The sequence below is a fragment of the Staurois parvus genome, unplaced genomic scaffold (assembly GCF_062004578.1).
Source record: "Staurois parvus isolate SC_StPar_1 unplaced genomic scaffold, SC_StPar_1.0 ptg000438l, whole genome shotgun sequence".
Taxonomy (NCBI): domain Eukaryota; kingdom Metazoa; phylum Chordata; class Amphibia; order Anura; family Ranidae; genus Staurois; species Staurois parvus.
Window position 1 is genome coordinate 1265342 of NW_028318234.1, and position 22388 is coordinate 1287729.

Here is a 22388-nt window from a genome sequence, read left to right on the forward strand (position 1 = left end):
TGTGTGAGTGCTGCAGCAACCATTGGCTGGAACCGAGTGTAGTCAAAGAAGAATGTCACCTGCACACCATGGATCTCTAAACTAGGTCCAAAAGCTTTATTAAGCGATCACATTGTTACAGCAGGAGCAACGTTTCGGAGCCTTGCAGGACTCCTTCATCAGACATGTGATGATACCTGTGCGAATCACAAACCATGTCCCACACTGCACAAGTGTAACCCTAGACTGAAAGAGTGAATTTCCGCTTTAACAACACTTCGAAAAAGCATTTGTAAACATTGGGAAAACATACAACGTCATGTAGATGGTGGTCCTTGGTAGAATCCAAGCCAGACAGTTCTCCAGGAGGTGCCATGTCTGCCTGAGGCTGGTAAAATTATGTAAATTTTGACAACTTCAAATAAATCTTCGGTTGCACTCCTGGACTAGATTGCAGTAAGGCTCCATGCACACTGATGGCTGGTTTTTTTAGCTCATAAAACGCTGGATAAAAAACGCTGGTAATAGCATTTTTTAGTAACATTTTAGGAGCATAAGTGTTTTATTAGCATTTTTAAAGTACATTTAGAGGGAAAAAAAATAGAATAAAAAGTTGTTAGGAGCTTTCTAGTGGGGTTTAGCAGGATTTAGCGTTTTTTTTCTGCTGGAAAAACACTCCAAAAAACTATACAAAAACTTTTTTTTTCTGCTCCTAGAACCTGAAGCTCAAAAAACGCTAACAGCCTAAAGTAGTGTGCGTGGACACAGAGGATAACATGATTTAGCTTCTAGGAGCAGAAAAAAATATGCTGATAATAGCTTCTAGGAGCTTAAAAAAAACGCTAGTGTGCATGGAGCCTGAAAGGATATTTATAGAGCAGTTCAGTGATTTATTTGTTTTATAGATTTCCTGAAAACCCCTAATTTTTCAGAACTACTGTGCCCTTAGACATGTCTTCTCAGCCCTGCCATCAACCTCAGTCCTCAGCCCTGCCATCAACCTACTTAACAGCACAAGGCACGGCAAGGCTGTCATCACACTGGATGGGATATTGGAGATACTAGCGAGCAAAAAGTGTCACATTGTATTTCCTCTTCGGTGATCAGAAGACTCTCCGGCGTTCTCACTGATTGTGTGGATGAAAATGTCACCTGTGGCTAAAAATACTTCATGGACTTAGAAGAGTCACTATGGGCTATACTAAGCAAAAGACTCTATTGGGAATCAAACCTTTAGCCCTAGTTCCCTGCAGATCTCTCTTACATGAGCACTGAAAATGCATATAAAATGATAATATAAACCTGTCACCGCAAGACCAGAAAATCTACAAACATTTCTAAAAATGAAAACAAAACTGACAATTTGCAATTTACAAACATACATGCACTATAATGAAAGTTTTTACATGCATTCTTATATATTTATGTGCAATTTTATATAATCCAGTGCAAATCTGCAGGTGTTTTACTACTGTCCTTGCCCTAGGCCTGGTAAGCGCTTTGTATAAAGAACCCTTGTTAACGTATAAAAAGTGCACATTACATGTGTGCGGTAAGGCACCACAACAGTGTGAATCAGACTGAAGAGTTGACCCTCATTCATAAATTCCTCCCTCTTCAGCTCTTATACCTCTACAACACAATAAATCCCGCCTCTGACTACTTCTTAATTGTGTGACTGTTTTGAATGAAATGGTCTCATCTTCAGTACTAAGGCATCTGTGAGAATCTGTAATTCTTGCTGATTGGAAAAAACAACCTCCATGTGAAGTTTGTGCAAACAGCCCCAGTCAGCAGTGGCACAGCCAGATCTGCACAAAGTACAAATTAATGGCCTGTACAGCCACAGGTTGCTTGTAATCACTTGTAGGCAGGTGCAGTCTGTTTTTTCAACTGTAGGTGGCGCGCGCCTGGAGTGGAACAGCAGTGGGCAGGAGGCCAAGAGAAACTTTGTTTCTCTATGGTTTCCATGGTCGCCTTGAGCAGTGTTGCAGTTGGCTACTCTGCATATAGGTGACTCTGGTGGCCATCAGCCAAGTATAGCCTTTTTAGGTCCTTGCCCCAATGTTTTGGCATGCATTTGCTAAGTGGCTAGTGTAGGGAGAGGTACCCCATCTGTTAGAGACAGTACTAGTGGTAGGGATAGGTCCCAGAGGAGTAGGGAAAGCTTAGTACCTATGTCTATACTTCTGCAAGCTCCCTTTTGGGTTGGACCAGCCATGCCTCATTCCACCTCCCTCTCCAGGTGCTATATTCAGCTTGGGCCTACTACCGCTGACTCTATACAATGACTGTGAGTTCCCGGAAGTGCGTTTCGCCCACCAGGTTGTTGAGACGGTTCTGCAGGTTCTATAACAGACCAGTTTCTGCATCTAGTGGTGTTATTATTAGTGCCATACTATGCTGCACCCAGGGGCGGACTGACCATTTGGAAACTCGGGCACTGCCCGAGGGCCTAGGGTCAGTAGGGGGCCCCATGAGATGCCCCTGGTACCTTTTTCATAGGCTTTTTTGAGTTTGGGCAAGGACACAGGGGCCCCATGATCCCCTATTGCCCGGGGCTCCATCAGTTGTCAGTCCGCTCCTGGCTGCACCTCACTCCCAGTGGTTACATGCAATTAGGGGTTCTGAGCGACTCTGGGAACAGACTGTGTCCTGAAACCAGAAACTGGATGCATCTAATTGTCTAGCTTGTATGTGGCCCTAGCATAGAGTGTTGCTGCATCCAGATGCAGAATTTTGCCACATCTGAGCGCTGCAGTCTAGCTGCATCAGACTTAAATCTCTCCCAGACCTTTGTCTCAGGTTGATGCCGAGGAATCCATGAGCAATGGTCACACAGAAAAATTATTTGTGAATGAGAGGCAGCCTGATTTGTGTCTAGGTAGGTTAGTGAGCGATGGAGGCTTAAAGGAACCTCTAACCCTCTCCTGTATTATCAGCGGCGTGGCAGTATGTTGCTAGACATCGGTCTGGATCTGCTTTCAGTATCTATTGATTCCCCCTGAATTCTCTTTGAAGACTGGATGATTCAGTATATGATTTACTTGTTCTCCCACATGGTTACAAACATGTTAATGGTATCAGTGTGAACGGGTTTATGGGTCTTGGCTGTGGATGGCTTAAATTTGGATGCTGTTGACAGAGGCTGAGTAGGTCCTTGTATGTAATTTTGGTATCAGCTTCCCACCTCACCTTTCCTAATGGATAGGTTTACATCCCCAGACTTAGTATTAGCAGGGGGGCTGGTTGCCCAGCTTAGGTCTGAATAGACATAGTCCATAGCTTGCAAATGAAATGGGTTTCCATTATCTCCAATAAAGAGGATGGCCGCACACTGAAATACAGAAATTCCAAAAATCTTTATTGAAGCAAAATCCACAATAAAACATGATAGCGCCAGGATCTGAAGAAGATTTTTTAATGTGTTTCCTTTTAAGTGGTGGTAAATTTACCTTATTTGTACCTACAGGTAAGCCTGAAATTTATTTATTTATTTATGGTACTTGTATAGCAGCATCAATTTAATCTGTGGGGTATATATATATATATATATATATATATATATATATATTGTACATTCACATCAGTCCCTAACCCTCAAGGGAAGTACAAGCTAAGGTCCCTAACTTACATTCATACATACACATACTAGGGACAATTTAAACAGGATTCAATTAACCTACCAGCCTATCTTTGGAGGGTGGGAGGAAACCGGAGTACCCAGAGGAAACCCACGCAGGCACAGGGAGAACATGCAAACTCCAGGCAGGTGGTGCAGTGGTTAAGATTCAAACCAATGACCTTAGTACTGCCAGGCGGAAGTGCTAACCATTTAGCCACTGTTCTGCCCAAATAAGGCTTACCTGTAGGTGCACTGTTTAGGAGATATTTACTATAGTAGCAGTCGGTGACAGCACTGGCGCATGCTCACTGAGTTTTCAACAGATGGCGTGACATTCATGGAGAAAGCTGTGCCATGGCCATGACTCCTGCGGCATGTCATCATGGCTCGACCAGTCAAATAGCCAAAGCCGTTGAACCCGGAAGGAAGACCAGGTGAAGATGGAAGCCCTGTCAGTGGTGTCAGCGTGCTGCTGGAGGGCTTCGTTCTAAGGTAAGTCTTTCATAATGTGCTAGTATGCGATGCATACTAGCACATTATGCTGTTATTTTGAAGGGGACCATTTTTCCTGAATTGTTTTGGGCGGTTTACTACTGCTTTAATGGTTTGTTGCCTGTGGATAAAGTTTGGGTCAGCCCATTATAAATGCCATTGCATTTTCAGGCCATAAACATATTTTGATGCCTAAGTCATTCTTCATTTATTATATATAAAATATACAGTATATAATATTATCTCCCATGCGCAAAGTTATGTTCTAACAACAGGGGGAAAGAACGCAATCTTTAGGATCCATGTACACTGGGCTTAAAAAAACGCTGCCTCTAAAGGAGTTTTTTGTTTCGCCTGTAGAAGCAGCTCAAAGTTATCCAATGTGTCCATGCATATTAGGACGCTTAGAGGCATACTTTAAGTCAGGGGTCCTCAAACTGCGGCCCGCCGAGGACATATATCCGGCCCGCCGGCAGGGGCGTACTTGCCACGATGAAGGGACACTAAGTACAGGGGTGGGCAGGGGGCTGCTGTATCTTACCTGGCTCCGTGTCCCAGTCCCATGACGATCCAGTCCAGGAAGCGCTGCTCCTTCATTCACTCTGGCCACTCCCTCACTCGATGTTCGCGCTGCCGCTCGGCTCCGCCTCCTCACCGGTGATTGGGCGCCAGAACTGTAGCTCAGGAAAGGCACACAGGGGGCCAATCACCTGCGAGGAGGCGGAGCCAAGCGGCCCCGCGAACATCGAGTGAGGGAGAGGCCGGAGTGAAGAAGCACAGCTGACAGGTAAGCGTGCTGTGCTGACTGCAGCAGCACCATGCTGGAGCAGGGGTCAGCAAGTTAAGTGTCATTGGTGTCAGTGGGAGGAATAGTGCCCCATCATTGGTGTCACTGATACTAATGATGGGGCATTATTCCTCCCACTGACCCCAATGATGGGGCACTATTCCTCCCCCCACTGACACCAACGATGGGGCACTATTCCTCCCCCCCACTGACACCAACGATGGGGCACTATTCCACCCCCCACTGACACCAACGATGGAACACTATTCCTTCCCCCACTGACACCAATGATGGGGTACTATCCCCCCCACACTGACACCAATGACAGGGCACTATTCCCCCCCACTGACACCAATGACGTACTATTCCTCCCACTGACACCAAAGATGGGGCACTATTCTTCCCACTGACACCAATGATGGGACACTATTCCTCCCACTGATACCAATGATGGGACACTATTCCTCCCACTGACACCAATGTTGGGACACTATCCCCTTCCCCCACTGACACCAATGACGGGGCACTATTTCCCCCCCCCACACACACTGACACCAACGATGGGGCACTATTCCTCCCCACACTGACACCAATGATGGGGCACTATTCCTCCCCCCACTGACACTAATGATGGGGCACTATTCCTCCCACTGACACCAATGATGGGGCACGATTCTTCCCACTGACACCAATGATGGGGCACTATTCCTCCCACTGATACCAATGATGAGGCACTATTTCGCTCCATAAGACACACTTGGGGGGGAAACGTCTGTGCGTCTTATGGAGCGGCCGGCCCAGTATACCCGCCGCCGTTGTATGTCCTCAGTCTCTGGTCATCTCCTGTACTGTGTCTGCATTTGTTCATAGTTTTTTTTTTAAAACTATAGTCCGGCCTTCCAACGGTCTGAGGGACAGTGAACTGGCCCCCTGTTTAAAAAGTTTGAGGACCCCTGTTTTAAGTGTTTTGAAGCAGAAAAAAACCCTTTTGGTTTGCATTTTTGAGAGGAGCTTTCTGCCTGAAAAAAGTTAAATTCCCCTAAATGCGTGTAGAAAAAGGCTGTATATGAGTGTTTTTTTCTAAGGAAACTTTTTTTTTTTATCTGGATCCCATTGGGGAGATTTCTTTCCCTTCCTGTCCCATAACAAAAACAGGAAGTGAGCAGAAACCCGTCCAAAGTCAGGGGATCCCTAGTTGTCACAGGGGTCACCAGAACTAGTGTCTCCATTGGAGGATTTCCTATTTCTGTTCTGGTGACAATCCATAAATGTAGGATCTTCCTTCACTTTCACTGATCGTGGTAAACAGGACAAAAAGAGAGGCTAAATCTCCCTAACGGGGTCACAGACTGCAGAAAAAAAGCCAGACAGGTGTTCTCATTCCTCTCCACTATATCTGAGACAAAAAAAAAAGGTTTTGTCCTTTAGTTATAACTTAACAACTGCTTCATGCGCAAGCAGTGAAGGAGCAGCCTACTGGTGACCCCTCTAGTGATAACTAAAGATCTATATAGAGGAACCAGGAGCTCCTTCCTCCTGCTGGTGACCCCTCTAGTGATAACTAAAGATCTATATAGAGGAATCAGGACCTCCTTCCTCCTGCTGGTGACCCCTCTAGTGATAACTAAAGATCTCTATAGGGGAATCAGGACCTCCTTCCTCCTGCTGGTGATCCCTCTGGTTATAAATAAAGATATATATAGGGGAATCAGGACCTCCTTCCTCCTGCTGGTGACCCCTCTAGTGATAACTAAAGATCTATATAGAGGAATCAGGACATCCTTCCTCCCGCTGGTGACCCCTCTAATGATAACTAAAGATCTATATAGAGGAATCAGGACATCCTTCCTCCTGCTGGTGACCCCTCTAGTGATAACTAAAGATCTATATAGAGGAATCAGGACATCCTTCCTCCCGCTGGTGACCCCTCTAATGATAACTAAAGATCTCTATAGGGGAATCAGGACCTCCTTCATCCTGCTGGTGACCCCTCTAGTGATACCTAAAGATCTATATAGGGCAGGGGTGGGCAACTGCGGCCCTCCAGCTGTTGGTGAACTACAAGTCCCATCATGCCTCTGCCTTTGGGAGTCATGCTTGTAACTGTCAGTTTTGCAATGCCTCATGGGACTTCTAGTTCTACAACAGCTGGAGGGCCACAGTTGCCCACCCCTGATATAGGGGAATCAGGACCTCCTTCCTCCTGCTGGTTACCCTTCTAGTGATGCATCCTAGAATTCTATCCGCTTTTCTCACTGCCTGGTCACACGGTTTGCTCATTTTGCAATCATCTGAAATACATACCCCCAAGTCATTTTCCTCTGTAGTTCTGGCCAACAGTGTACCCCCCAATATTGTATATTGTCAATGGATTATTTTTCCCTTGGTGCATTATTATTACAAAGGAAAAAAATTTCCCTCACAAAATGTTAGTGTCATGTTATTCGTTACCACCCACTGAATGTCCCAATAGACTGAAATCTAATTGCACTGAATAAAAGAATCCTGCTGTCCACATAACAATAGTATCTTCATAATGGCGGCTAATTTCTTATAATTAAACTCTGGAAATATATCAAATTTGTGGCGATTTGCAACATGATTGAACAAAGTTACTAGATGAGATGTGAAGTACACAGAAAAGATTTGATTCCCCTTATAACCAAGAAAAATATAATATTTCTGCTTCAGAAGGCTCTTTCACATCTTGGGACTGGGTGCAGAACAAAACCATAATAATCCCTCCTGAATAGAGTCCATACAGTGCGAGCGCTGAGTGTGCGGTTGGTTATGCAAGGAAAATGTCATTTTGCTTCCAAGCCACGGCTAGTTTACCCAGCCTAAAAAGCGGCAAGTCTGCGGTGCCAATGTTGTGCTGCACACTGTGAGAACACAGGCTGCAAGATAAATGAATTGCTCATGTTAAAAAAAGGAACTCTGCTAAACACTTTCCCCATATAAACATAAGGCTATTGCACTATTTCTAAAACACAACTTTCTGTAAAGAAAGAAAACCTAATGTTCATTGCATTCCTATTTCTGTTGATAGTAAAAACGATTAAAGTCATAAAAAGACTCCTGCACTTCCCTTCTAGAATTTCTATGTCATACTAATAAGCTAGCCAGCACATCAATGTTATAAAAATTAAAGCATATCCAAACCCAAAAGCAAAAATGTTATATATATTTCAGTTACCAATTCTTAGTGGTGGCTGCATTAGGTGTCTTTTCTTTAAGAGTTTTTTTTTTTTTTATCTTCACCTGGTGATCCGATCATTTAAGTCTTTTATTTTTCAACTTGCTTTACCAGACCAAGCTGTCCAGCAAAAGTGACAGTTACAGGGTGGAGACAAACCACTGACAGGGGTGCTTACAACCTTTATCCCAAAAGTAAAAAAAAAACTTTGCTGTAACTGCTTAAAAACTGTTAACTGGGGTTCAGCTTTAAACTGTTAGTCAAGTCCATCTAAATATGCTAGTACATCTAACACTACCCTCTCCCCACACTGACAATGCTACTGTACGAAGGTATCTCCGTTGCTCATCCTGAGAGGTAAAGATTGCCAGAGAAAATTTAAGAAAAAAGCCTATAAATTAGAAAGCAAATGCAGCCACCCCATTTAAAGATTGTAAACTGCAAAATATTCCATTTTTGTTTTAATCTTGCTATAAATCTAACTCCAGGGAAGGAAAAATGTTTCTTTTTGGTGGGGCCGCCCCAACATTGCAAGGATTAAGTGCTTGTTTGGGTCTAGCGGAATCACATAAGGCTGTAATACTAATTCTTCTCCCCTACACTCTAACGTTCGCATGTCCTCTGATATCATCAATTCCAATGCCATGCCCCCAGCCCCGAACTGGACATGAGGATGTCAAGGGACAGCCACTGTCATAGCACATGGGAGTAGAGGAGAGCACCACCTGCTAAGGTGAGCAAAGGATCAGGCAAGTAAAACTTATTTTACCGTAAATGGGTTTTAATCTATCTATCTATCTATCTATCTATCTATCTATCTATCTATCTATCTAAGAAATGGAAAACCACTAAATGCAGGCAGTACAGACAATACAGGCAGAAACAGGTAAGATGAATAGTTGCCATTTCTAGTAAGAAGGATGTCCAGGCTACATTTAAATTTACTTATACCAGCAGTCCCCAAAAATATGTACAGTACTGCTGTGAGAGAAGAATGGTCCAACATCCAGCAAAGTACCAGAGCGGGCATAGTCAGGCTAAGTGATCTCCAGTCCGATGGTGCCTGTATAGTTCAAGTTAGACAGCCAGTAGAGGAACAGCACAGGACCACATATTCAAAGGTAAGTGACCACTAAACACCAATGCTTGGGAAGCATTCCTTGACCCACTGATGCTATTCCTTCCACTGGCATGCCATATATGCGGCAGGAGATGTTCAGACATGGGACTGTTACATCAAACACAAAGACCTCATTACTAGAGAAAACATACAAAAAGTTAAAAAGTAAAATTTAGTTTGGATTGATTAGCCATTATTTAACACAGCTGCCCTCTTCTGTATCTTTATCAACTCTGCCCTTTTAGAGAAAAGTTCCTAAATGTTCATCAACCAGGATGCTTAGACTTTAGTAGTGTGTTGGGAAACAAGACCATGGGGGCAGCTTCAAAATCTGCCATGTGATTGGTTGGCACAGGTCCTCGCACAGCATGTTGGCACTCAGCCTTTCTACTGATAAATGTGAGAAAGAGAGGAAAAGGAATTTAAAGATTGTTTCACTATCCACTTCAAAACTCCATGCAGACAGCTAAGCTGATGCCTCATTATCTGCTCCCGTAAAATATCTGTTTAAGAACCTCTACAATTTTTCAAGAGTGAATTCAATTACTATGTAAACACTTTGTGGTACTTGAAAGGACAGACTTATAAACTGTAAAATCAGTGTTCATCCTTGGATCTTTATGTAACCAGTCACGGTTTCCCCAATCAATTTACTTGAATGATGACAAGGTTCATTACTTAGAAGCATGGGTTATGTGATTAAAAGAGCACCTTCAATGTCCTACTTGATTATGAAGAGAAGGACTTTTGCATGGTTTCTTGTTAGAGGTCTTTGATCTGCCTCATGACATGTCGGACCTCTGCATGACCTCTGTATGTTGTCTAATTATCTGTCTCTCTAAACTCTAGCATACAGTGTTGTGCACAAGTCAAGGTCCCCACAGACAGGTCAAATTCTGGCTGATTCCTGAATTAGAGGAAAATTTGAGCCATGGATGGCCCTGCAGGTACAACCAGACTTGACAAAAGTTGATTTCAAACCGAGTGAGCCAAGGTAGAAAATTATCAGCTCAACAGTGACTGCATCCTATCAGATCCAGTTACTGTTTGACAGCACCAGCAGCCGAGGTAGCCGTGGCTGCCAGAATATAACAGTAGAGTGGATGGAGTCATCCATGCTCAGCCCAATATTACTGACCACATGCTTTACAATACACCTGCTTTACCCCTTTTTTCCACATCAGAAACCAGTCAAAGCCATATTTACCATACACTACACAAGCCTAGGGGCCAGTGCCAAAGGCAGAAGAAGGTTAGTAGGGTCGACATTCAAAATTTTGGTTGCTTCATTGTTTTCCCATTTCCTGACCACCTGTGGGATTACAACATTGGTGCTTAGCTCCATCCCCCAATTCCCATACCTTGCTACTGGCCCAACGAGGAAGATTAATAGGTAGGTGGTGATAAGCAATGTTTTCCTAGGCAAAGTGGAAACCTGCCTCATGTTTCAGAGCTCTTGGGTCCCTCTGAGACAAAGTTGACCCTACATACTGGCACCTAGAGAAGATTGTTCTGAATGACTATGCTTGCTTATCATAAAGGAGACCAGCATAGGCACACTTTAAATTGAAACCTTAACATGTAACCTTATAAGTATAACTAAAAGCAAAACTTTTTCTAGAGTGGAGAGGGATTAAAATGTCTGTCAGTTTTTATTGCTTCCTGTGTCCCCGTTATGGAGATTCACCCTCTCTATTTCTCTTGTTTACCATTATGATTGAAGGTGAAGGTAAAAGAAAATCCCAAATTTTGGATTGTCTCCAGAAAAGTAATAGAGGGAAAATCTTCCAATGGGAACAGTAATTTTAGTAACCTCGGGGTCCCCAAGGAATTCCCTTAATTTGCAGGAATTTCCTCTCACTTCCTGTTTGGGTACGGGATAGGAAGTGAAGGGAAATCTCTGCAATGAGACACTGATGGAGAAAAAAAAAAAAATCTTACAGGGGTTATTACCCTCCCTTGCTTTATCCAAACTGAAGAAAAAAGTTTTGCCTAAAGATCTACTTTAACTTACCACTCAATCCTTACCTTAACCCTTAATATTTACCCTGATCCACAAAATTTAAAGCCCAGCTTTGGGCAAAGCAGTTTAAGGGTCCATAGTTTCCTATCTTGACGTGAGGATGATGAGGGACAGTCCATTTCTGGATTGTGGGGGAGTGTTGCCTGCTGGATGAGCGGATAATCCGGTAAGTAACATAGTTTCTCCTCTCCCCTGGACAAAATGAGCTATTAACCTTTGCAGTGTGGGAACAGCCCCACTGCAGGGGATAGTTTTTTTATCAGCCTAGAGTTGGGCTTTAATCATCATGTATTAATAAAGTGTATACAAAGCCAAAGCTTTCACTTTTTTTGTTTTGGATAGATTGTGGATAGCTTAGAACATGTGTCAGGATTTTATTGCTGTCTGTGTCCCAGCTGCAGAGACTCACCCTCACTATTGGTCTTGGTTGGTAACCAACTATTGGTCCTGGTTGGAAACCAACTATTGGCCCTGGTTTGTAACCAGTACAGAAAAGGATGAAAAATCTAAAATATTTTTACAGGAACTAGAGGCAAGAAGAAATGGGGAATTCCAATGGGGAAACCACTATCTTAGACATGGTAGCTCCTCACCTTTGGTAAGAGCTCCTCTTATAATTCTTGCTGCGTCCCTAGGACAGGAAGTGAAGGAAAATCTCACTGACGGGACAGAGGCCCTAACTGTCCTTACTCACTAAGTTGGTTTTGCATACATCTTAAATTAAACCTTAACCCTAGCTGTAAGCCCATAACCCCCCCCCCCCCAACAATACCAAGAATGCGGTTTCCAACTGCATGTTATTCATAGCATGATTAATTTTTTTATGCTGTCTTTAAAACTCTGGGCAAACTTGGTAGCCTTGGCTTACTTAGCGGGTGGTTCACAATGAATTCAGTTTTAGTCAAGAACCGATAAGATCTCACTCTTTTTCACAACATGTCGCCATCCCCTGATGTAGATGTACTATATTTCAACTTGGTAACACAGCTGCAATCGCTGATACAGAATAACATCTGACTTGTAGAGGAAAGGGAAATGTACATACTGCAGCCGGGCTCCGTATCGCAAGGCCTTGCTGTTGTCATTGACGCGACTTCCTCAGGACATCAATCCACTGTCTGTATGTTCTGTAAAACAGGATTTGCAGGAATCAGCTCACATACTTTACATGACAAGGAAGGCTGCGATGAGAGATCCATAAAAAGACTTCACATTCTCTAAGATTTTCCAGCCCCTCGCAGATGTTATTGTGTACAGTAAATGAGACAAACCTACAGTAAAAAGCACAATATTTATTATTAGCTGTGTGCTGCTTTTGCACCCTAAGGCTCGGTTCACTTGGCCATGACTTGGGATCCGACTTGTGAGACCCCAAGTCGCATGACATGTGAAATCCCATGTTAGTCAATGAGAGCTGTCTTAGCACTACTGAAGTCGCTCCGACTTTAGAAAGATTCCTGTACTACTTCCAGGCGACTTCTATCCAACTTGTGCCCATAGACTTTAATGGAAGTCGCCTCCAAGTGGGTCCTGCAATGCAATGTTTAACATGTAAAACGTTTATGTGGATTTAAAAAGACCCTGTCACAATTTGCTATACTGTGAACTAATCACAGACAGGTACTTTATATTAGGATGCTGCAATCAGCAAGCAATAGATCACTACAGCAGCAATCTACTGAAGGGATTGACTGGACAGAGCTGCAAGCCTCTGCACTGACAGGAAGCACCATGACGTCACTATGCAATACAGAAGCATAGTGTTTACATTCACTTCTACAGTCCACTCCTATGGAGCAATCTAAAGAAGCATGGGAAGTCTAGGAGCCATTCCAGCTCTAGTCCTGGGAGGCCCATGGATGGAACAGCTCGACACGGATTTTGAAATATATCCGAATGCCATGACCTATGTTCAGTATCTACTGTACAAAATGTAGTAGGCTGTCCTAAATGCTTTGTTTTATATATATATAGTCATGGCCGAAATTGTTGGCACCCTTGATATTTCTCCAGGAAATCATGTATTTCTCACGAAACGTATTGCATTAACACATGTTTTGCTATACACATGTTTATTCCCTTTGTGTGTATTGGGACAAAACAAAAAAAGGGAGGAAAGAAAGCAAATTCGACATAATGTCACACAAACCTCCAAAAATGGGCTGGACAAAAGTATTGGCACCCTTTCACAACTGCGGATAAATAAGAATGTTACAAGCATGTGATGCTCCTGTAAACTCACCTGGGGCAAGTAACAGGTGTGGGCAATATAGAAATCACACCTGAAAGCAGATAAAAAGGAGAGACGTTCACTTAACCTTTGCATTGTGTGTCTGTCTGTGCCACACTAAGCATGGACAACAGAAAGAGGAGACGAGAACTGTCTGAGGACCTGAGAACCAAAATTGTGGCAAAATATCAACAATCTCAAGGTTACAAGTCCATCTCCAGAGAACTAGATTTGCCTTTGTCCACAGTGCGCAACATTATCAAGAAGTTTGCAACCCATGGCACTGTAGCTAATCTCCCTGGTCGTGGACGGATGAGGAAAATTGATGAAAGATTGCAACGCAGAATAGTCCGGATGGTGGATAAGCAGCCCCAAACATGTTCCAAAGACATTCAAGCTGTCCTGCAGGCTCAGGGAGCATCAGTGTCAGCGCGAACTATCCGTCGACATTTAAATGAAATGAAACGCTATGGCAGGAGACCCAGGAGGACCCCACTGCTGACACAGAGACATAAAAAAGCAAGACTACAGTTTGCCAAAATGTACTTGAGTAAGCCAAAAGCCTTCTGGGAAAACGTCTTGTGGACAGATGAGACCAAGATAGAGCTTTTCGGTAAAGCACATCATTCTACTGTTTACCGAAAACGGAATGAGGCCTACAAAGAACAAAACACAGTACCTACGGTAAAATATGGTGGAGGTTCAATGATGTTTTGGGGTTGTTTTGCTGCCTCTGGCACTGGGTGCCTTGACTGTGTGCAAGGCATCATGAAATCTGAGGATTACCAAAGGATTTTGGGTCGCACTGTAGGGCCCAGTGTCAGAAAGCTGGGTTTGCGTCCAAGATCCTGGGTCTTCCAGCAGGACAATGACCCCAAACATACGTCAAAAAGCACTCAGAAATGGATGGCAAAGAAGCGCTGGAGAGTTCTGAAGTGGCCAGCAATGAGCCCAGATCTAAATCCCATTGAACACCTGTGGAGAGATCTTAAAATTGCTGTTGGGAAAAGGTGTCCTTCCAATAAGAGAGACCTGGAGCTGTTTGCAAAGGAAGAGTGGTCCAAAATTCCGGGTGAGAGGTGTCAGAAGCTTATTGATGGTTATAGGAAGCGACTGATTTCAGTTATGTTTTCCAAAGGGTGTGCAACCAAATATTAAGTTAAGGGTGCCAATACTTTTGTCCAGCCCATTTTTGGGGTTTTGTGTGACATTATGTCATATTTGCTTTTCTGCCTCTGTTTTATATTTGTTCCAATACATACAAAGGGAATAAACATGTGTATAGCAAAACATGTGTTAATGCAATACCTTTTTTGTGTGAAATACTTGATTTTCAGGAAAAATATCAAGGGTGCCAACAATTTCGGCCATGACTACACATATATCTATATTTTGTGGTAAACATACTGGTTCTCATTGTGTAAATATGTATATTACACTGGAAGAACCAGTTTTGGCAAAGAAAGAATACATACTACCTCTGAACAGGTAGCTTATCAAAGGGGTTTAGTTAGAGACAGGGTGGTTTTGTCTACAAATAAAAGAAGCTGCACTTGATCAGGGCTCTCCTGTGGAATCTGTTGTAGCTGAGGATGCATCTGAGGACATTTTGAGAGCACATGTCCAGGCCTGCCTGGCCCTGAATGGACCGATGTGTGACCCGAGTGTCAGTGCCTGCATACTGACACTCACTGATATAGGAGAACCAGACTGGAAGTCTAACCAAGACATCGATAGAACCAATTAAGCAAAGAGGTTGTGTTTAGAGCAGTTTTGTCTGGCTGAAAGAGTAGACAAAGTTGTGCTACAAATAACCTGGAGGCTGGAAAATGACTGTGCTGTGCTGGAATAACCTTTGAGGAAAAAAAACTTGTGTCACAATATCTTATTGAAATTTGAATTGGATTGGATGCTTAAAATGCAGTGGCTAAAGGGTTAGCCCTTCTGCCTGGCAGTACTAGGGTCATTGGTTTGAATCCCAACCACGGCACCACCTACCTGGAGTTTGCATGTTCTCCCTGTGCCTCCGTGGGTATACTCCGGATTCCTCCCACACTCCTAAGACATGCTGGTAGGTTAATTGGTTCATATCTAAAATAAAAAATTGGCCCTAGTATGTATGAATGTGAGTTAGGAAACTTAGATTGTATGCTCCTTGATGGGACTGATGTGAATGTACAATATATATATATATATATATATATATACATGTAAAGCGCTGTGTAAATGAATGGTGCTATAAAAGTATCTGTAATAAATAAATAAATGCACCTTTGCAAGTGGATATATACACACTAAGTAAGTAGGGATGAGCTGTCAGTGAGAAGAATGCTCCTTACTTTAATGGTCAGTGGAAAGAATTTCCTTTACATTGGTGTTTAGTGGGAAGAATGAGGAGTCAATGAAAAGAATGTTCCTTACATTAATCCGAATTAAAAGGTATGCGCTAATAACAAACTTATACAAAAGTGTATATCATCATCCAAAAAACATTAGTGTTTTAAATAAATAATTATAGTGTCCAAACATAAATTAGTGTCCAAAAAATATATATATCTTCAGTGACTTGAACCAATTGTGAAAAATCCACCACCAAAGGAGATTAAATGAACTCACCAGAGCTAATGGCTGGTCAGATAATAAACCAGCAACAGCGCTTGTGCTCTGGGAGCAATGAACCCAATGTCCAAATAGATATGGTGATGTTTCAGATACTTCCAGATAATAATAATCACAGCCAAACAACTTTGCAGCCCAAGCTCTTATGATGAACTTTTCCACTCTTTCTCATACCTCCATGAGAGCATGCAGTACACTCAGGGGCAAAAAAGAGAACATAATGGTGCAATACGTTTTTTTCATTTATCTCTTTAATAAAAAAGGTATAAGGAAATTCACAAACAAGGTGTCCAACAGACACCAGCTTCAATCGCAAAAAAGGGTTGAGATACAGTTAACGCTCACCACAGATCTCTCCCATACAGCACAGAACAGCAAGGCTCTCTAACGTCCACATCAAGTAGGCTACGCCCAACCGGTTTCGTCACACCGACATCATCAAGGGGCGGTACAGATGGGAACCTTACAAGAATGTTCCTTACATTGACTGCTAAAGGGATGAAAGGTCCTTAAATTGGTGGTCAGTGGGAAGAAAGTTCCTTACATTGACTATTAGTAAGAAGAATGCCTTCGATTGGTTGTCAGGGGGAAGAATGCCTCTTATATTAGAGATCAGTGAGAGGAAGGCCCCCTTACAGTGGTAGTTTTAATGTCAACCCTACAGATAGCTGAAAAGATCTTTGGCGTAAAGCCACTGGCTCTGCCATGTGCTGTTGGACCCAGATTTATGCAGGTACCATAAAATAGGAGGTCAATGATCTAAGCTCAAGTAACCCCTAGCAACCTCTGGAGGACCTTTGGATGAGAATGGCTGGTCTACTGTACATGTCCTGCTGTCCAGGCTAAGCAGAAGGAAAACAGTGATTGGACAGGTTGCCTTATCCACTTAATATTACGTCTTTCCCTGATAACCCAGTGTGCAGTTTGCCGTTCCCGACCTGTGTGCACTGGCCAGCTTTACAGCTCTATGTCAGATGGAAACAAAGGACTGTGTGTAGAGGTAATTGCCATAATGACAGTGCTTTGACTGTATGATTAGAAAGCCCCGGAGACCTTTACACTGGTGAGCACTTTGAGAAGTTCTGTTATGCACGTGATCTGGTAGAATCCCTGTTCTGATAATGAAACAAACACCTAAGAGGAAGCTAATTCTGAGGAATTAAGCTCCAAAGTCTATCTCTTATCACCAGTACAAGCACACTGAACTGTTTTTTGCTTTGTCAGTGATTTCCTTGACATGCCCTAACAACGCGTGTGTGTCCGCATCACTTTAATGAAGGTTCTGTTGCTAGAACTACAGCGAGTTTCTGAATCCTATCATTCAGGGTTGCTTATTCAGGCAATTTTCATCATTTTCAATCAACTTGTGGTCATACAAACCATCAAATGATATACAAACTCTATCATCTGATACCCAGCAATCGATAGAAAATGGTTTTCACCATACCCAATGATATCTAACCAGAGATCACCCAATGGATGTTTCACTATATGAGCTGACTGCTAGTTAGGTGCGATATGTGTTGGCTGTGGGGAAGGGGGTTGGCAGTGTCCTGGGGGCTGGGATAAATATGCTGGTAAGTATGACAGTGAATGTAGGCAGGAAAATCATAGCTGAGGTAAAATACAGTATCTTTTCTGCCTATTTACTTTGTGTATTTATATAGCACCATCAGTGGGTCACAGAGTACACAGATCCACTCACATTGGTTGTGCATTGATCATCTACAAGATACTACTATTGTATGCATTAACCTTAGCCTGAACCTATAGTAGGTCGCCGTGTGTAGCAGAATGTTAAAGGAAGCAAAAACCCTTCTTTATCCACCTTTTTTTTTTCATGTATCATTGTACTTCAGTGTACATGCGTTTATATGCAATTATAGTTTACAGTTTACATACATTATCTACTAAATGGACTGACCAGAAACATAATTGCACATAATAGCTTCTTGCAATCTGCAGGAAAACATGCCGTTCGTAGCGGAAGTCTCGTTCTCCATGCAAATGGCTTTATTCTGACATTCTGCTTATTTTATTCGGTGCACTTGTAGCCAGGTGCAGTCTACACTCTCCACTGCAGGTGGCGCTCCTCCAGAATGGCAATGCAACTGGAAGAGGAAGTCAAAGGAAAGTGAGTTTTTCTAGGATTCCCTTGGTCACCTGAGGCAGCTTTCCGATTGGCTACACTAGATCCAGGTGATCCTGGTGGCCATCTTGCATTAAGGAGAGTTTTTCTTTTTTTTTTAAAGTCCCTGCCCCTGGGTTTTGGAGCACATTTGTGTAGGGGCTTACGTAGGGACAGAGCATCTATCTGTCAGGGACAGCAATAACAGTAGGGAGAAGTATCGGAGGAGTAGGGAAAGCGTAGGGCCTTTATCTGCATCTCAGAAAGCTCCCCCTTGGATTGAACCGGCCAAGTCGCACTCCGCTCTCCTGGACAGGCACTGTATCCAACTCGGGCCTACACACTGCTGACTCTGGTTTCTAGTCAGGTTTTCCTTCCCACCAGGCAGTTGTACAGTTTTACAAGTTCTACAATACACTGTTTACCGCAATCTGGGACTTTGTGTTTTCTGCAGCCGCACCACGCATCTAACCCACACTTGGCGCCAGTCAGCAGGCTATGCCCCTATTCGCAGTGGATGCAGAGTGGGAATTGTTATGGCACCATTAGGAGCGGCATTGGCTTTGGTGCCTACGTTCAATGGGTCCAATATTCCCTGTCGGAGTGGGAGCTGAGACCAAAGAGTGCCACCCACCTGTACCAGGTCCCAGGCTGACTGAATGCGGAGCTAGCCATCATCTCCTTGGAGGATGAATTCCACAGAGCAGTGATGGTGCTGCAAGATGATTCCCGCTCTAGCCTAGAACAGATTGTGGAGCACCTGGAGGGTCTGTTTGAGGAGAATGTGACAGTCTCAGAGGTGAATATTCTTCATCCACAGACAACAAGAAGATGAAATCCTCACTCATTTTGCAGTATTCCTCCAGAATCTGTGGAAGCGCCTAGAAAAGAAGGATTTGCCTAACCCACACTCTGCATATGCTATGCACTACAAAGGAATCTTTAAAGAAACACCATGTGGTGGATTTACTAAAGATAATTAAACTGCACAGTTTTCAAGTGCAGTTGCACTCATTTTTCTTAGTAAATATAGTAAAGCTCCATTATGTAAGGAATACCCAATCAGGTGCAAAGAAAATTTAACAGTATTTTTGCTTGCACCTGATTGGCTGATGGAAATCAGCAGAGCTTTTCCACGTTTACCAAGTTCTGGAGGAGATGAGTGCAACTGCACTTGCAAGGTGCACAGTCTATTTTCCCCCTGGTAACCTTAAACCATACTAGATGAAAAAATGACAAAGGTTGCTCTGTACGCACCATAAAAAATAAAATAGATTGTCGTGTTGGAGCCATAAAAAAAAAAGTAGAAGCTGTCGAGTAGGTACCATGAAGAAAAAGGCCCATTTCAGATGAGCGTTCCGATCAGGTCCACTTGTCAGCTTTTCCTCTTCCGTTTACGTGGAGCAGAGGTAACCGGGTGTAAATGGACAACGGAGTCCATTTACTCCAGGCCACTTATAGATCAGAGCAGACTCTGTGCATGTCCACTCTGCATAAACTGAGCCATAAACGGAGTCATCTGCCCGCTCTGCTCAGATCAGCAGGGGATCATTCCACACATCTCATTGGAGTCTACCCTGAGAAAAAACGGGCTTAAAAGTAGAGACTTATTTAGGTGCCATAATTATCCAGTAGATACCTTCCTTGCATTACCTACCACCACCTGAATCTGCCACCAGACCTTTCAAAAATTCCTGTGCAAGTTCCAGGTTTAAAACATTGCCCAGGGCTAAGGAAGCTTCCACCATATGTCAATAATCAGGCCTGCTGATTGGATACTTGCATACAAAGAGCTAAACTAAGTCACGGGTGCCCTATAGCCAAATGTACGGGATATTCCTCCAGCACATTGGGCAGGGGAAGTGTGGGGAAGGAATGTCAGGGCACCTTTTAAATCCAAAGAAACTGGATTTTTAAAATGTCACTGTATGCAACAGAAGTGGGCCAATGGGTGGCTAAGCTGAGCGAAGGACGTTTAGATTGACATTCTTGGCTAACTAAGGAATCATCATTGTCAGTAACAACATGTTAGCCAGCAATTTGTAGCTTCATAGACACAGTAGTCAGTTGTCCCAGAGGACCATGTCCCAAGCGCGATCCTGCTGCTGATAACATACCACTTTCAGGAGTCTTTCATTTACCTCTATGGAATTGCTCCTTCACTGGCTTGGAATGCTGCTACTGTAAATCTCCTTTGCAAGTGAGGGGGTTGGGAGATCAGCCATGGAGCGATATCTCAATGGTCTGGTTTGGAAGAGAGCACCTCCATAGAAACCGGTAAGTAGTCTCTTAGTGATCCCATTGCTGGTGTGTTGTCTTCGGTGACACTATCACTTGTATGACATGGCCCAACTGTGCGGCCAGCTACAGACCATCAGAATAAAAAGAAGTTTTTATTGTCCTTGTATCTGCTTCCTGGTTTTCTGTGTGGTGTTGAGCTATAGTTGCTATGACAATTTATTCAGGCCCTCTGCTGCTAGCCACGGTTCTTGAAATAAGCATTGCTGGGCTCCTGGAGGTTCCTGTGGACCCTCACCAGGCAGACTAAAGTCTCCTCATCCAACATGGACACTTCAGAAGCCTTCATTTTTTCACAGACCTGAGGTTGCTAGGAGAAGAAAGCTGGCTCTTAGGTGCTAAAATGTGCGCAAAACATGTTAAAACGCTTGTGTTGTGTGTTTTCAGGTGTTCCTGTCTGTGGGGCCAAAACCACACAATTCTGCATGAAAAGAAGCGCTGGTAGTTTTTTTCGCATCACAACACTCAGGTGTGAATGGGTACTATTGAATTTAATGGGAATCTTCAGGCTCCATGCACACTGGGCATTTCAATGACGCTGATAATGTTAGCTGTGTAAAGTGACGTTAAAAATGTGAGTTTTCAGGGTTTTTTTAGCATTTTTCTGTGTTTGCCGTTTTAGTGTTTTTAATAGTAAAAAAAAAGTCCAAAATGCTGGTTTGCTGCGATTTGCAGTATTTTTAAGCGTTAGAGCGTTTTTTCAGCTAAAAAACTCCTCTAGAAACCCACTAGTCCTGGGTTTTTTTTCCAGCCAAAAAAAGTCCCAACCAAAAAAATGTTGATTGCAGTCTAGGTGTACATGGGCATATAGGATAACATGCTGGGGAGTCTCCTGGCTGTAGAAAAAAACGTCAAAAGCCAAAAACAGCCGCTGTAAAAACGTCCAGTGTGCATGAGGACACGAGTGTTGTTGTTCTTGGGGAAACACTTGAAAAATCATTCAGGTGTGAACGCGAGTTTAAATTTAAGGCCCTGTTGACACCAGGATGCAGTCAAGACCCGCGATCTGTATACATTTCCTGCATGTTTAACCCTTTGGCGCCGGCGCCTCCCGGCCCTTTAAGGGTTTCAGAAGCCAGGACGCGGGGCGGGGTTTTAGAGTCATGTGACCGCCGTGATTCACCGTCATGATCGAAAGAGGAGATCGGGACCTTTCCGTGAGTACTGGACATGTGTGCTGGGAGCGCGCGCTCTCAGCACATATGTTTTTCTTAATTGCATGCAAATGTGCATTCATTCGGCACCAAAGCCCAGACGCTGGGAGGCCGCACATTTTCATGCAGCCGGCGCCAACAGGTTAAAATGCACTGCAGTTTCGATCTGCAGCGGGTGTCAAAGTTAACAACACCAAAAATGCCGGTGGCAAACGCAGAAGTACCATGTGATCCGGTCAGTGAGTTTCCAAATGTAGTGCATGCATTACTTTTGGCACAGTGCAATGCAATTTGAGCCTATTCAAAATGAACAGAATGAAACTGCACCACACTGAAACATGTGAATCCCACAGGAACATGCAGCGTATTCGTACATGACTCCTAGTGTGATCCGGCCCTAAACCTGAAGTTTAGTTAAACAAAAAAACCTTTTTCTCTTTACAGTATTAGTTACATTGCTTACCTGTTATGAAGTATGTTCCATGATGTGCAGGATGCCGGAGTCTGTAGCAATCTTCACCGCAGGGCTGCCCTGTCCTCTTCTTGCTGCTGCACTTCCAGCACTGTGGGGTTCACAGCTTCAGGTCTCAGCCGCATTACAGACAGTCTGACAGGGATACGCCACCCTTCCTCCTCCTTCAATGATTACACTGCCTGTAATATGATCTATGAATGGGGGAAGAGTCTGATAAGTTATAGGATTTTCTCCTCCATTCACAGATCTTGTTACAAATGGT

The 22388-nt window shown here is 43.4% G+C and overlaps 1 protein-coding gene across 1 annotated transcript in view; it reads right to left on the reverse strand.

Annotated features, from left to right (window-relative positions):
• Window positions 1–22388, reverse strand: part of GHR (growth hormone receptor) — a 535090-nt gene that overhangs the window by 450331 nt on the left and 62371 nt on the right. The window contains exon 2 of the mRNA XM_089687808.1: window positions 12268–12349. The gene's annotated coding sequence lies outside the window, so the exon portion shown is untranslated. The remainder of the gene's footprint in view (window positions 1–12267; window positions 12350–22388) is intronic.